At 39.5% G+C, this 13,723-nt stretch overlaps 1 long non-coding RNA gene across 6 annotated transcripts in view; it reads left to right on the forward strand.

The window, feature by feature from the left end:
* The window catches only part of LOC140652613 (uncharacterized), a 57,343-nt gene that overhangs the window by 17,253 nt on the left and 26,367 nt on the right, over positions 1 to 13,723 (forward strand). For 3 of the 6 annotated variants that reach the window (XR_012042879.1, XR_012042876.1, XR_012042878.1), the window contains one exon: positions 10,529 to 10,765. This is a non-coding gene — a long non-coding RNA (uncharacterized lncRNA). The other 3 variants (XR_012042880.1, XR_012042881.1, XR_012042877.1) reach the window with 3 other exon arrangements.

Raw genomic sequence — 13,723 nt, forward strand, 5'->3', positions numbered from 1 at the left:
TTTTCTACTCTGTATGAATTGACCAAGTTCAGTGGTTTGTTCGATGCATTTGTTAGGTGTTTGGGGTTTTTCACAGTACAAGAGAAAGTGGTCGCTAATATACCATCCTTCTCCTTGCTTATGTAAATGCGCTCTGTCATAAAACTACTGGAAGAACAGAGAAATATGGTTAGTAACTCCTTGATAAAGCTGGATTAAGATTTTGCTTTATTTATGTTAGCAATAATCATTGTGGTTTAGTGGCATTTGAAACAGCTGGAACCTTCTGTTTCAGCTGATGTTTTGATATGTCATTTTTTCTTGGACTTTGGTCCTGATTTTCTGGTCTATGTGAAACAGGCAAACCATTTATGTATCTCAGAGGAGTGCTTTTAATTTAGGAATTTAGAGAATTATCAGAGGTGGTTATTTTAATCCCTGCTACTCATTCAGATGCCTTAGTCAGTAAGGGCTAGGTTAGAAAATAGATTTAGGAATCTAAATTGGTACAGAAGTCAAATTCAAGTACTATTTCTTCAAACTAAAACTAAATCCCAAAAACCCTTGCTCAACTAATGCCTAGCTCCAAAGGTACTTAAACATCATACGACCTTTTTTTTTCCAGCTTTAAAGTATCCAAATTTTGAAGTCCTGCACATGCTCAAAGGCACCTGAGGCTTGGCAAAGCTCAGTGGCCAGATACCACGTGTATGACCCGCAAGCCCTGCAAGAGCTGTACACCAGGAGTTCCCTCGCTGGGGGAATCCAGCTGGGAAAAGAATCCTCCACGCCACTGTCATCTGAGTTTGTTGTCCAGGGCTGAGGGAATGTCTGCATGTGCAAAACGGAAAAACATGTAGATGGAGCATCTTTAGTTACAGTAAACTGGTGCTGTCTAGAATACCACTGAAAAGTGTTGGGAGGGATGCACGGACCACAGTGGTTGATTAGTTTAACACTACTGGGTGTGCTACAAATCTAAGTAGTAGATTAGATGTCAAGTTTATTGTACAATGGGATAAGTTCCCAAACTTTTCACACCGTTGCTTATCTCCTGAGAGCACCTGCCCCACTGGGCAGGGCTTCCAGGGTAATTTGAGTGTGAAAGGAGAACAGCATAAGCTGTGGCATTGCAAGAACTAGCAACTGTTCATGAGTCAGTCACAGTACTTAACTAATCCTCATTCTTTGCTTCCAGGTTGCAGAGCCTGGAAGACTTGCAGATTTTATAACTGAGGGTCAAATTGTTGAGGTTAAGACCTCTGGAAGTCACAGAGCAAAATTATTTTTTTATAGGGGCAATCTGAATATCCAGTGGAGCTGAGAAACTCCAAAAAGGGAATTAAGAGAAAAACATTTATGTCCTTATCTGGTGCTGTGTAACAAAACATTGGTCATAGTCTGTGATTTCAAAGTCAAATTATTTGGGAAAATGGGCTTGAGACATGCAAGTACTAGTAGGAGATGCTATGCATGTTATATCATCATAAACCTGGAGTCAGGAACAGCTATTCGCACTCATTGTGGATGTCTACACGTAGCTATTCACCAGCATTATTCTGAGGATGGGTGAACTGCTGTGCAGCTGTCTTTGGAGACTACCAGTTCATTCCTTATATGACCTACTTCCAGCCTGGTAGAACTTTGCTTTTGTTTGAATTAGGCAAAAAAAAATCTGACGGTGAATACAATTCTGCCTCTTCACAGCAACAGCTCTCTGTGTTGCTACCACAGTTGGTAAGCGGCGTACTGAATGGTGTGCAGTTTTCTGACCTTGGGACCTTGCATAAAGGAGTGGCTCTTACGACAAGTGCTTTCATGCCGTGTCAGAGCACGGGATGAGTTTTGCCAACTGGAGCAAGTGGTACCTGCGACATCAAGCTGGCTTTCCTTTAATATCTGTCATGTTTTGCTTTCATTTTGTTCTGCTTGTCTGTAATAGGCTCTTCCCCATGCTTTTGTGTATAAGGTCAGACTCAGCTGTACTGTCAGGGAAAACAAAAAGACTGAAGTCTCATCTCTGTTGCATGTGAAGGATGTGGGACTCTGTGAATCTTACTCCTACAAGAGAAGCAGGTTGGGATTCAAGAATATGATGAGAGGTTTCCATTGAGAAGCTTGGGTTGAAACATGGCTACGGGGTGAGACTACCTCTGTTCCACACACACACATGAAAAAAAAAAAAGAGGAAATAAGAAGGCCCTAGAAGAACTAGAAATAAATTAAGCTTTACGTGCTCTCTATATTCTCTGATTATTACATAGGATTTGCATGAAATATTGATGGCACATTTTCAACCTGTACTTGGGATAAATGCCACTGCTAAGAAGTGCCTCTGTTCCTTTCTTTCTGAGAGATCCTAGGGTGAAATGGTGAACACCTTCTCTGAGGACTGAGTCCTTTATGGCACTGCCAGCTGTGAGACCTCCTGCTAAATGTGCTCAGGAATACCTGGGTGATTAGAGAGTAGGTGTAAACGCTGATGTCCCAGGAACCACCTTGCCCTTGTCTTCTGTGCTAAATTGCAGGAGGGTGCTTTACAGGAGCCTTGCTGAGACTGGATCTTGAGTGAGGGGCTAGCTGGAGAGGCTCAGACCTGACCAGGCAGAGGTAATGTTGGCATGAAAGGGAAGCAATCAAAAGGAAGTGCAGATAATATCTATCACCACTGATGTCTGTGTCTGTGTAAAGTCAATAGATAAGGTTTCAGGAGATAAGTTCTCTAAGACCAATAAAATTCCTTCTTTTTGTGCCCTGCAAATGGTTTCCTTTGTTGAGTTCCTTACAGCAGCTCTTGACAGCATCAGTCCTCTACAGGGTGTGTGCATCAGCTCCTTGTTATGCAGGTTTGCAGGTCAGGGTTGCCTGGGTTGCCTGAGACGCTAAGCTCTGTCTCTTCACCTGTAGCCCGTAACCCTCAACATCTGGCTTTGGTTCTTAGAGGTGTCACTTTTCTTTCAGATGCAAAGTTTGTAACTATTACCCAAGACTTTGTCACCTTGAGATTTGGCTGCAGTCATGCGCTCTAAGCCAGGGCAGAGCTGAACCTCCTGTAGAATGCATTGGCCAATGCAGATGGAGTAATAGCTACCCAGCTGTCTACAAATTTGGGGACTCCTAGGTCCAATGGTAATTTATGCCTCTCTAGCCCCAAATGTAGATAATCAACATGTCTTGTCTTTGCTGTGTGAATGCAGAACTGTTAAAAAACAGCAGGCTGTAATAAAACTCTAGGAATAGCCATATCCCGCTGTCATTTCATAATGGACATGAGGTTTGACCATACTACAACGTGGGATGTGTGGCAACTTTTGTACAGGACTAGCTTGGAGGGCATTTTTGGCTAAGACATTCAACATACTCAGAAAGTGAAGCTAATGAAAAAATGCTCTAACCAAAACCCAGTGAGATCTAGATTTTTCCTTCTCAGGGAATGTCTTATGGTTGAGTTTTATTTCCCCTCCTAATGAAAGCAATAAAACAATCCAGAAAGCTATTACAAAGCATGATTATGAATAAAATAATTGTTGGTCAATCAAGTGATTTGTCTGAATGAAAGCAAAATATTTCATTTAGATCTCAACTTGAAATAGTATGGAAAATGGGAAAAAAATTTGCAATGCAAAATTGAAAATGTTATTTTGAAAATATAGTAACATTTAATTTTCAACAAGCTGATTCTTTTGCTTTTCTCTTCAAAAGGAACATTAGTCAAGATCATCACTCTTATGCAGATGTTTTGTTTTCATGGGTTGGCAGTTTCTGAGAGTCTAGATGTAACTGACTTGTATGTAAAATACCTAAGAATATGTTAAAATGGTGGTCTAATCTCAATTAATTTAAAGTGTTGCTAAGAACCTGTAGTATCCAAAAATATCTGAAACAGTCCTACAGATAAGGGTTTGGGTTTTTTTTCCCTTGGTCAGCCAGAGTATTTGTATGGACAAAATAAGGAAAAGAATCAGCCAAGTTGCACTGATTTTTCTCTTGGTCTAGAACTTCTCTTTATCAGACGACACTTTTTAACTCAAATGAAACAAGCCAGAATACCGTGTTACTTTCAACAGTCTGTTGTAGCTCACTTTGATTTTCACATGCTAAGTCTAAGGAAACCTCTAAAATATTTTCTGGCCAGCTGAAATGGTATCCTAGAAGAGCACGCATTTGTTGATGAGGTAAATACTGTTCTCTGGTCAACTCCAGCTGCAGCTGTTTGCATTTTTAGCCATTGATTTGCATCGCAATCTCTGTGTAGTACTGCTCCCTACTGCTTGACAGTAAGAGAGGAATCGGTCCCTGTAGCTGTCCAGTGGTATTAATGGAGACCTAATGATGCCTATGGTAAACTGTTTTTCTTATGGCTGTGATTAAGCTCAACAGTAGCTTTTTGGAATCAATGGAAATTAAATGCAGATAACAGGCATTAACTGAACATTTATTGGAAATAATTTAAATTATGTATAGTTGTGACTTAGTTAATGGAAATTAATGACTACCGTTTGGGTTTAAGCAGAACTGCTGGAATGTAACGAAAGTCAATACAAGCAGTTACAAATGGTTGAGATAAGGAAGTACTTATTGATATTAGTGATCTTCAATATTTTCCATTGGAACCATAATCTAATACAGACCCTATTGCTGTGGACTTCATCTAGAGAACAGGGATAAGAAATTGTTAATAATATTATAGATGTAAAGTGTCACTAATCTGGTAACTTGCTACACTGGCTATTGAAATAATTAATGCAGTAGATAATTCTTAATTATAGTCTTGTATTTACAGTCAAACTGAAACGGAGGCTGTTATTGATTAAAAGAGGTGCCATATTGCAGACTTTTCTAGCCCTGTAACTATATTGTTCTTGAATTTCATATAGTGTAGCTTAGATTTTTACATCTGATTTGAATTACTTGAATGTCTTAAAGATCTGTGTTCCAACCAGATGTGAGAAATGGCTTTGGTTTGGAAAGTTTCAAGGAAGGACCACCAAATAAAGAGGAAAAAACCAACTCTCTCTTATTTTTTCCCCTACACCTTCAGTGGAAAACAGAAAAAAAAAAAAAGTATCCCAGTTTATTAATATGACTTGGGATCCTGTCAGGAAAATGTTCTCTACCTGCAAAGTATCTTTATCATTCTTCCAGCCCAAGGTTATATACTGGGCTTGGTAAACCTCTGTAATTGAAAGAATTAAACATTTCTGTACACGGTGTTACTATTTACTGTGCTTTATGCATGTTCTGTCACAAAGCCATGGTTTAACTATGCAGAATTTCTGCTAGTTAAGCACCGCTGGCTGTACTAACTACAATAGTTGGCTGTACTGATAGAATACATACATTCTAGTTAACCATACTAAAACCACAACTTTTTTTCTCTTCTTCTTGTCATTAAACTTTTGGATTTTTTAATTTAACTTAGTTATTTTTAAAAATATATTTATGAATTTAATTCAAGTATTCAATTTAATATGAAGACGTTACCTCTTTAAGAGGAAGATTAGGTCATGTGCTACTTTTGTATCACATTTTGTTTTGTTGTCTTTACTTGATGGAAGTACTTTATCTCTCAGAATCGGCTTTTATGTTGCAAAGTTATATGATAAAGATTAAAGACATTCTGGTTTTTGAAATATTCTGTGACATGTCGAGAAAACCCTCTATTCCTTTGAAATTCTCATCGGTGAACTGGGGATGACTGCTAGAAACTGACCACAAAGAGAGCATGAAAAAAGCAAAGTGAATTTATCTACAAAGTGTACATAGAGGTTGGAAATTTCTTTGGAAATACTTCTAAAGCTCTGTTGAACGCTGAAAAACTGAAAGAATTAACTAGTTTGTTATGCCATATACAATGTTTAATACTGGTATGTATTTCAAGCTAGTGGTAAAAACAAAGGAACTACAATAAACAGGTCACTATTAGCTCGCAAAGATACCATCTGTACTTACCTGTGAGAAATCCAAGGAGTACAGAGAACACATTTCAAGTACTGAAAATGACTGGAAAATATAATTGGCATTATTCCTTTTAATTATACCTGGTGATTTGTTCCGGGATTTATAATGCTGACCTTGATATGCTATAAACAGAACCTTCATTTAAAAGGGATTAAGGTTGGTTATGTGTGTGATAACCCACCTTAACATAAACTCTGTCTGTAAGAAGATGCCAAGTTAGGGAATGCCTCCTACCCATTCCCTTTCGTTGCCAATGGCCACGACGCTGCTTCGGAGAACTCCTCCTGCCACCAAGTGACAACCAAACATCCTACGAATGAGCCCGCTCAGCGTATAAAACACTGTCTTACCATCAACATTAGCATTATTTGGGATTGACAGATGCCACATGCACAAGTTCGATAAGCAACGCTTTATGCATTACTGAGCTTTTTATGGCAAAGCATCGGTAGAGACCCCCCCATAGGTGATTCAACCATTCTGAATCCCGCGGTCTCAGGAAGGCAAAGGCTTGCTAACACAGATTGGCTTGTGAGCTTGGACAAGGGTGGACCGCGCGAGGCTCTTCTGCACGCTCCGAGCTGGTCTGGCGGAGGCTGGTCCCAGCCCAGAAGACCTCTTGAGTGACCAAACTTCACACCAGGTGTGGCCTCCCTGGCTCCCAAACTGGTGCCGAGATCAAGTCAGCTCAGAACAAAAAAGGTGGGGCTGCCTGTACATCTGGCTAGTCCCCTGATGTCTGAAGTAGAAACTGTAAGGGTGCCAGCATCTCCAGTCCCAACAGAAACAAAATGCTCAGAATTAAACATTTTTCCTACGCGCAGCTCTCAAATGACCTGAACTGCCTGAGTCCTGGTCCTGATTGTGGCTCCTGTCCAGCTGGAAATTCAGGGAAAGATAGCCATTTCTTCTGCAAATTCCTTTCCACATACCGCACACGCACATGCACACACACGGGGTTGTGAAGTGGTTACATCTTTACCGAGAGCTTTGTTATAGGTTGGGTTAAGCCTTGTTGAAAATGGTAGGTTTAACCACCGCCCTTCTCTTCTGAGCTACAGGAGACAGTTCAGCACATGTTTCTGCCCAAAACAAAGGCAAATGTAAGGTTGCCCAGGAATTTAAAAGATCTGGGTGGGGAGCCTTGCTGAGTTTGTCTTGGGCAGGGATGCACGTGGAAAAGAGACAGAGCAGATTGAGCAGCAGAGACGGAGCTCCAAAGCAGACTGGGAGGAGAGGTGGGCAGTCTGCAGGAGCCGTGGCGCACAGCCTTGGGAGGAGCCTGGAGAGAGGGATTTCAGTCCCAAGGGTTGCTGGAAAGACCTTGGGAACGTCAACAAGGAATCCTTCTCTCATTACGTGAGTCAGGATGCGTGATTTAGTAGTGGTTCAAAAGTGGGCAACCGTATATTCAGTCCCATTCAAAGCTGTACACAATTGTAATCATCCCAAGTAACAAAAAATTGTGAATAAAACACACAAGAGAGGAAGAATCCAGAAAATTGCTTACCTATATTATTGAAATGCATGACCAAAATCCCTTGCCACTACCTTTAACCATGAGAGAATTTTGAAAGACCGGTTATTTATTAGGGCAAAACAGAGCCAACTTAAGGAAGTCCTTACAGGTCTATTTTTATATTAATTGAAAGTCACAGTCTGAACAAAATTATTTGAAAATTCCCAGATAATTCAGTCTCTACTTGTAGATTATGAACAGTGAATTTAGTAAATTCTGTATACAGCTGAAACAAGGAGTCAGAGATCTTAGTTACTAAAGGTAACAAATATTTGAACAATCCGATAACAAACACTGAAACAGGCCCTGGACTGCTTATTTAAGCCACAGTTGTAACAAGAGCCTTGGAAGATTTACCTGTGGTAGGACTGCAGATGTGGTTACTCAAAGATTTTGGTAGGATTTTAAAACTCATATAACTGTACTTCATTTCTGTATATTTCAACTGGGGCCAGAGTCCTTATCATTGCAGAACCAGGGATTTATAGCACTTTATTCCCTTTAGCATTCATGTAGAAAGCCATGGAGCCCTCGCTCCTAGACTTGCTGATATAAAGATAATCATCTTTGAAGTGAACTTCCTAGGAACCAAGTCCTCCTCCAGCTGGAGGCAATGGAAATGCTATTGCTGACTTCAGTGGTAGTAAATTTCAGTTCTAACATTTTTTATGACACCTCTTTTTGGAACAGATACATTTACTTGAGCATTCGTTACTAATTGCCTTATTTTTTTGTTCATATTATTATTAAATGAGACTCATAATGTATTTCTCATTTTTTAACAGAAAAACTTGTGGAAAGGAAGGACTGTCTATGTTGAGCAAATCTTTTAAATATTGAACTTGTTTATCTCCTTTGTCTTCCTTTTTATTATCCATCCATTTAAAAGGAAGGTGTTTATGATGTGAGGTTTGGCAAATAGTTCATAAAATGTAAATTCTGTTTTATTTTTTTGTGATGCAGAGAGAGGGGGAGAGAGAAATCCCATCATTTCAGCAATTTTTTTGTTTCACACTGAGTTACAGCTCAGCATGACTTGAAATGACAGAGATACCAACCCCAAGAATCAGGATTATACAGTGGAAATGCCAATTGACTCCTCAGAACAGTACTGTTAGTGGCACCGCTTTTTACTGTTATTGAAACGAATTCAAAGGGGCTGGGTTTTTGCTCTCAAATCATGCATTATGTTATCACTTTTCTAGTCTCACATCATTTATTTAAAAGCAATTGTTTCCTTGATTCACAGCCATCCACACATATGCGATACAAAACATTACGTGCCATATTTTATCTCTCCCTGGGTATAAGTCTACAACGTGTTGATGTTGATGTGAGATGAGGATGCTCAGCACTTCACAAAACCAGGCCCCAAGCAAAAGGCAAATGTAATGTTTTGACAAGTGCAAGTAACAAATGGCTACGGTGAAGGTGGTGATTAAAGTGTTATAAATACTCTTTGGGGTTCTGACGTTGCAATCCTAGGCTGCTTCTACGTTATTTTTGTGACTTGTTTTTTCACAGAGTACCGCTGATACTCCTGTCATTTACTGTTAATGTTTCCACGCCGATTCTTTACATACTATTTTTATGTAATGATTCTTGTCCCAGGGAAGAACTCTGCTTCCAGTGGCACAGGATAAAGCACTGACCTCTACAGCAGTGAGTGTTTGTCCTGACTCCCTTCCTCCTCCACCAAATTTTGCATTGCAGAGGGCACTCAGCAGATACCGGGAGTGGAGCTCACCTCACCTAACGTGGAGGTAGACAGACATTTAGCTACACATCAGCTGGTCACTCACGTTCCCCTCGTAGCTGACGGGAAGAAACAGACACCTGTAGGCTGTGATTCATCTTACCTATCTTAGATATTTAGGAGAATGTGAACTGAGACCCAACAGTGCCTCATGCTGCGGTGGCTAGTTCAGATACCATTGCTTACCTTGTGCGTATCTACCTTTGCTCAGCTGAATCCATTGCCTTGATACTTTTCTTAATGTGACCTTAAGTCAAGACAACTCCACCTCAAGCCATTTATGGGATTTATACAAACTTTTCAAGCCTTTCCATTTGTCTTGAAGGCACTTTGATAAACGGGTGCATTACAGGATTTAAAAAAATAACTGAAGTCACCTGACAAAGCAACATTCACCACACACTAAAAGCCATTCCTCTGGCTTTCACTTACATTAATATTTTGGTATCAGCAGGAAGCGGCGTTCCACAATGGGGATCTGGTGAGGTGTTTACAATCTTCTGCTTGGACTCATTCATGATAAAAAAGAAAAAGATTGTTTTGCAGATAAAAAGTTGTCATGCTACAAACTGAAACCAAGAAAGTTCTTTTGTTACGAGTTAAGAGGTTAAGTGACATGTTTGGTACTTCAACAAATAGTCTGGACTTCCTTTATTCTTAAATAATCTGCGCTTCCTTTAAAAATTAAAATGCAAAATCAGTTTTTTCGATGCTGTCTGACTAAGAGGCCACAGAGCCTCTTACGTTGAATCCTGTCCTTTGAATCGCTCTTTTTAAAAACTTGGTTATCTATAATTTCGGTCAGTGTTTTTAGAGCAAATTGCCTCACAGTTCTGAGAACTGACTGAGCAAGACGGCACTCTGTAGGGCTGGTGTAATCTAGTCTCCATTTAGCAATACGCTGCTTAAGTTTGCTAACCGGGCTGGTCAAGATCTCGGTGAGAACCCAAGTCTAAATTCTGCAAATTCAAACTTTTATGACCAACCAAATAAATCTCTCATTTTGACTACAGAAAATCTAGCTTTGAATCTGAATTTTGTAGTCTGGGTTTCCCTCTACTTCCTGTCTGAGATCATCGTTACAGCAACTACTTGCACGAGTTCCTGTCTAATTGAAACGCTAGTGGCATGCATATGTGCTAAACGAAGGAATGTAATAAAAAATTTATGACTTAGTTACACTTTGAAGCATAAAGTGTTAAAGAGTTAAAAAGAGCTCTTTTTTTTTTTCCCCAGGTCCTTCAGGCTAGGAACTGTTTGCAATGCACGGAGCACATTTGGGATCTGACTGCTATTATTATTTCCTTTTGCAGTGTATTGCATACATATCTTTTTTGATTTCCATGAATATGACAGAGATCTACGCAGTGAAGCATGATGCAGTGATACGAAACTCTCTCAGCGATTTTCAAACTACGCAACCCATAAATCATTCACCTTAACCTGGGCCCAAATTTGCATGGAACTGGGGGTCGATCGTCTCAAAAGCTAAGTCACCAAAAGTCCAACCAATCCCAGCTGTGCGTGAAGCACATAACAAAGTTCTAAAGGTAGGTTTCAGATGGCTTCAGGGTCTGTAATGGATGCTGTGCACAGCTGTAATGATGGGTGGGTGAGGAGAGTTAAGAATGAATAAAGTGTGGGTGGCGGAAATATTCACCGGGCATGTCACGGCCAGGGGAGGAAGCACAGGGGCCTCCCAGCCTCCGTGACGGGAAAGACGTCAAGGGTCCCTGGACATGGGTCCTAGTTATTTATTTATTTCAGCTCTGACACATTCTCATTAGGAAAGCAAAAAATGTGAAATCGATACCATTCCTTTTGAAAGCAGGGAGCTGATTGTGGCTGAGCAACAGAGCTGTCTTATAATCTGCTTCCAAACGTGTGGGTGCCTCTTGGGTTTCCTCAGCTATTTTATGGCCCATTTTCAAAGATTTCTGTAAAATCAGGCCAACAATGTCTGCATCCCCTACCACATCAGTGAAAAATTGGACCGTGTTTGAGAGTCATGTAAATTCCTTCCCTAAGAAACATTTACATTTTACAAAGTGTAAATCTAGCAGACCACTTCACGGGGTGAATTTGTCCCTAGTTCATCTCCCTCGTTACATTACAGTTACCAGGGGATGGGTTGACTAATAATTTACCATCAGCGAACAGAAAAATGAGCAGCACGTATAACTGAACATTACAAAGGTTTCTTCCAGGATTGCCATGACGTGTTCAGATAGTTGATAAGATAATTCATTCTTACTGTTCCCATATTTTCATGAGAACTTACCTATAAGTAAACAAAACCCGAAGTCTAGTTTAGGTTTCTTTGTTGTATTATTATATGGCACAGTAAGTGTAATAAAGCAATCTGTTGAATTCTCCTTGACTTTTCATATTCGTTGTTCCTAGACAGGTTTTCTTGCACACGTAAAATATATACAACAACTTTCATGTCTAAGGTCCTAGTAGTTTAAACTGTTGCCATTTCTTTATTGGCAACGTATTCTTACAGTTAGAACTTGATTGGGCTGAGAAATATTAGAGATATGTTGACTAACACACTGTTAAAAATATAGGACGCGTAATGTTTAAATAATGGTAGATATTCGTGGTCCAGGTTGACTGGTTGTTCATGGTTCACAGTTGCAACCACAGCTGATACAGCAGTTAAAAAGATGCTGTCTCCAAAGTTACTGATATTGCCTAACAACTAAGTTGCTCAAAATGGTGGGGTAAAACGATGGCTTCACTGAAGTCTGCAGCAAACTTCATCGATTTTGTAGGAATGGAACATTTATTTTTGTACAGAACAAGGAACTCATTCAATCTGAAAGATAAGTAGGTTTTTCAAAGTGTTTTTTTAGCCAAGTAAAAGTGTCTTAAAGGACAAAAAATGGCTTCAAACCAGGGCAAGAATTAGTGACATTGATAACTGTCATGTCTGAGGTTTTAAGGAAAGCAATGGAAATTTGAAGCCTGCCAGTATTTCATTCTTTTACGCTAAAAGACTCATGCAGCAAGAATCCGTAAGTGACACTCAACCAAGAAAGAGCTTTCTGAACAGCTGATGTGAAACTTGAAAAGAGGCAACGTAACAAATGTCATGCGGGGGGAAGTGCTTTCATTCCAGTTCAGGAACATCTGGTTTATTGCAACAATAACTACTGTAATTATATCACTGCTGGAAAAGCTGCTTTAGGTTAGGTTAAGTTTGTGGGTTTCTATAATAAACACTGCTTTGGAGGAGTGGGGGTTTCAGTATTTCAGCCATGTCAGATCATGCTGAACTGAACTGTGATTTGAGGCAAAAATAACAAAATATGGAAAACATAAAAGCATTGTTTCTAACCATGTATTTCTTGAGATATACTCTTGGTTTATTCCTCATTATAGCAAGCGGAGGGTATGCCGCAAAGAAGCAAATTGTTGGATGACTGACCATATTTCACTGATACAAAATAAAGTAATTTTTTTGTCAGTTGGAAATAGGCTTATTAATACTTACAGTAATACATATTGCTGTAATAAATAAACAACCATTCTGCAAAGAACAGTAAATATCATTATTCTCACTTTACACACAGGGAAAACTCAGGAACGTGCCTTAGGTCAGATAGCAGCTTAATGGCGGAGGGTGTCCTAGTAAGAATATAGTGGATTTTTCCAGATGCGTGCCTGTGTGATAGGGCTTACTACCCAGCCACTGTACTACTTCACTAGTCATTAAAAATTAAGTGTTTCAACTACAGTACAATACTTTTCTATCTAATGGAAAGTCTGAGCCTACACCAGTCTTCTACTACAGCAGAACCAACTGAATTCTCTCAGTTGCCAAGTGTATTTCCTGAATATTATACAGCAGCAAGAAACAATTGTCTCTTTTCTTGGCAACAGAGTACATTCACTGACCATAGCATCAGCAGTATCCATAGCAGTATTGTGGCTGCACTTGGATCTGCAATGGGCTAGGCATTGCACATGAACATTTTCTCATAAACTGCAAAATATAAACAAACCGGTTTGTATTCTACTGTTAGGGCATGCTTAGTCTAGATTCTACGATAAATATTCTGTAAGTCTATACAATTTTAGTGTATTAACTGTGTATAAAAAAGAATGACAATGTATAAAAAAGAATGGGTAAACATCTTCCTGATAAGGGAAACGGGAGTGTCGTTCCACATATATGAATTCCCATTACAGTGCTTTGTTTCTATAGAAAGGTGTGCAATAGGTCCGAAACTGCCTCAGACCTTTGAGAATTTAAGAATGATGGAGAAAGAAAGAGATATTTTATTATTGTGGTTTGCTTCTTTACCTCCATCTCATGATTTGCAGTCGTTGGCTGCCGTGTGTTCAGATTCACACATGTGTACACAATAGATCCAATAAAGTTTGCCAGTTATGTGTATGCACCATTTTAACAACTGACTCAGTATTCTTGCATGCTTACACTGGCAAAATACTACCCGAGCAAGAATCAACTTATATTACACATGCAAATGTGGGTTTGT

This window comes from Ciconia boyciana, chromosome 6 (assembly GCF_034638445.1).
Source record: "Ciconia boyciana chromosome 6, ASM3463844v1, whole genome shotgun sequence".
NCBI lineage: Eukaryota > Metazoa > Chordata > Aves > Ciconiiformes > Ciconiidae > Ciconia > Ciconia boyciana.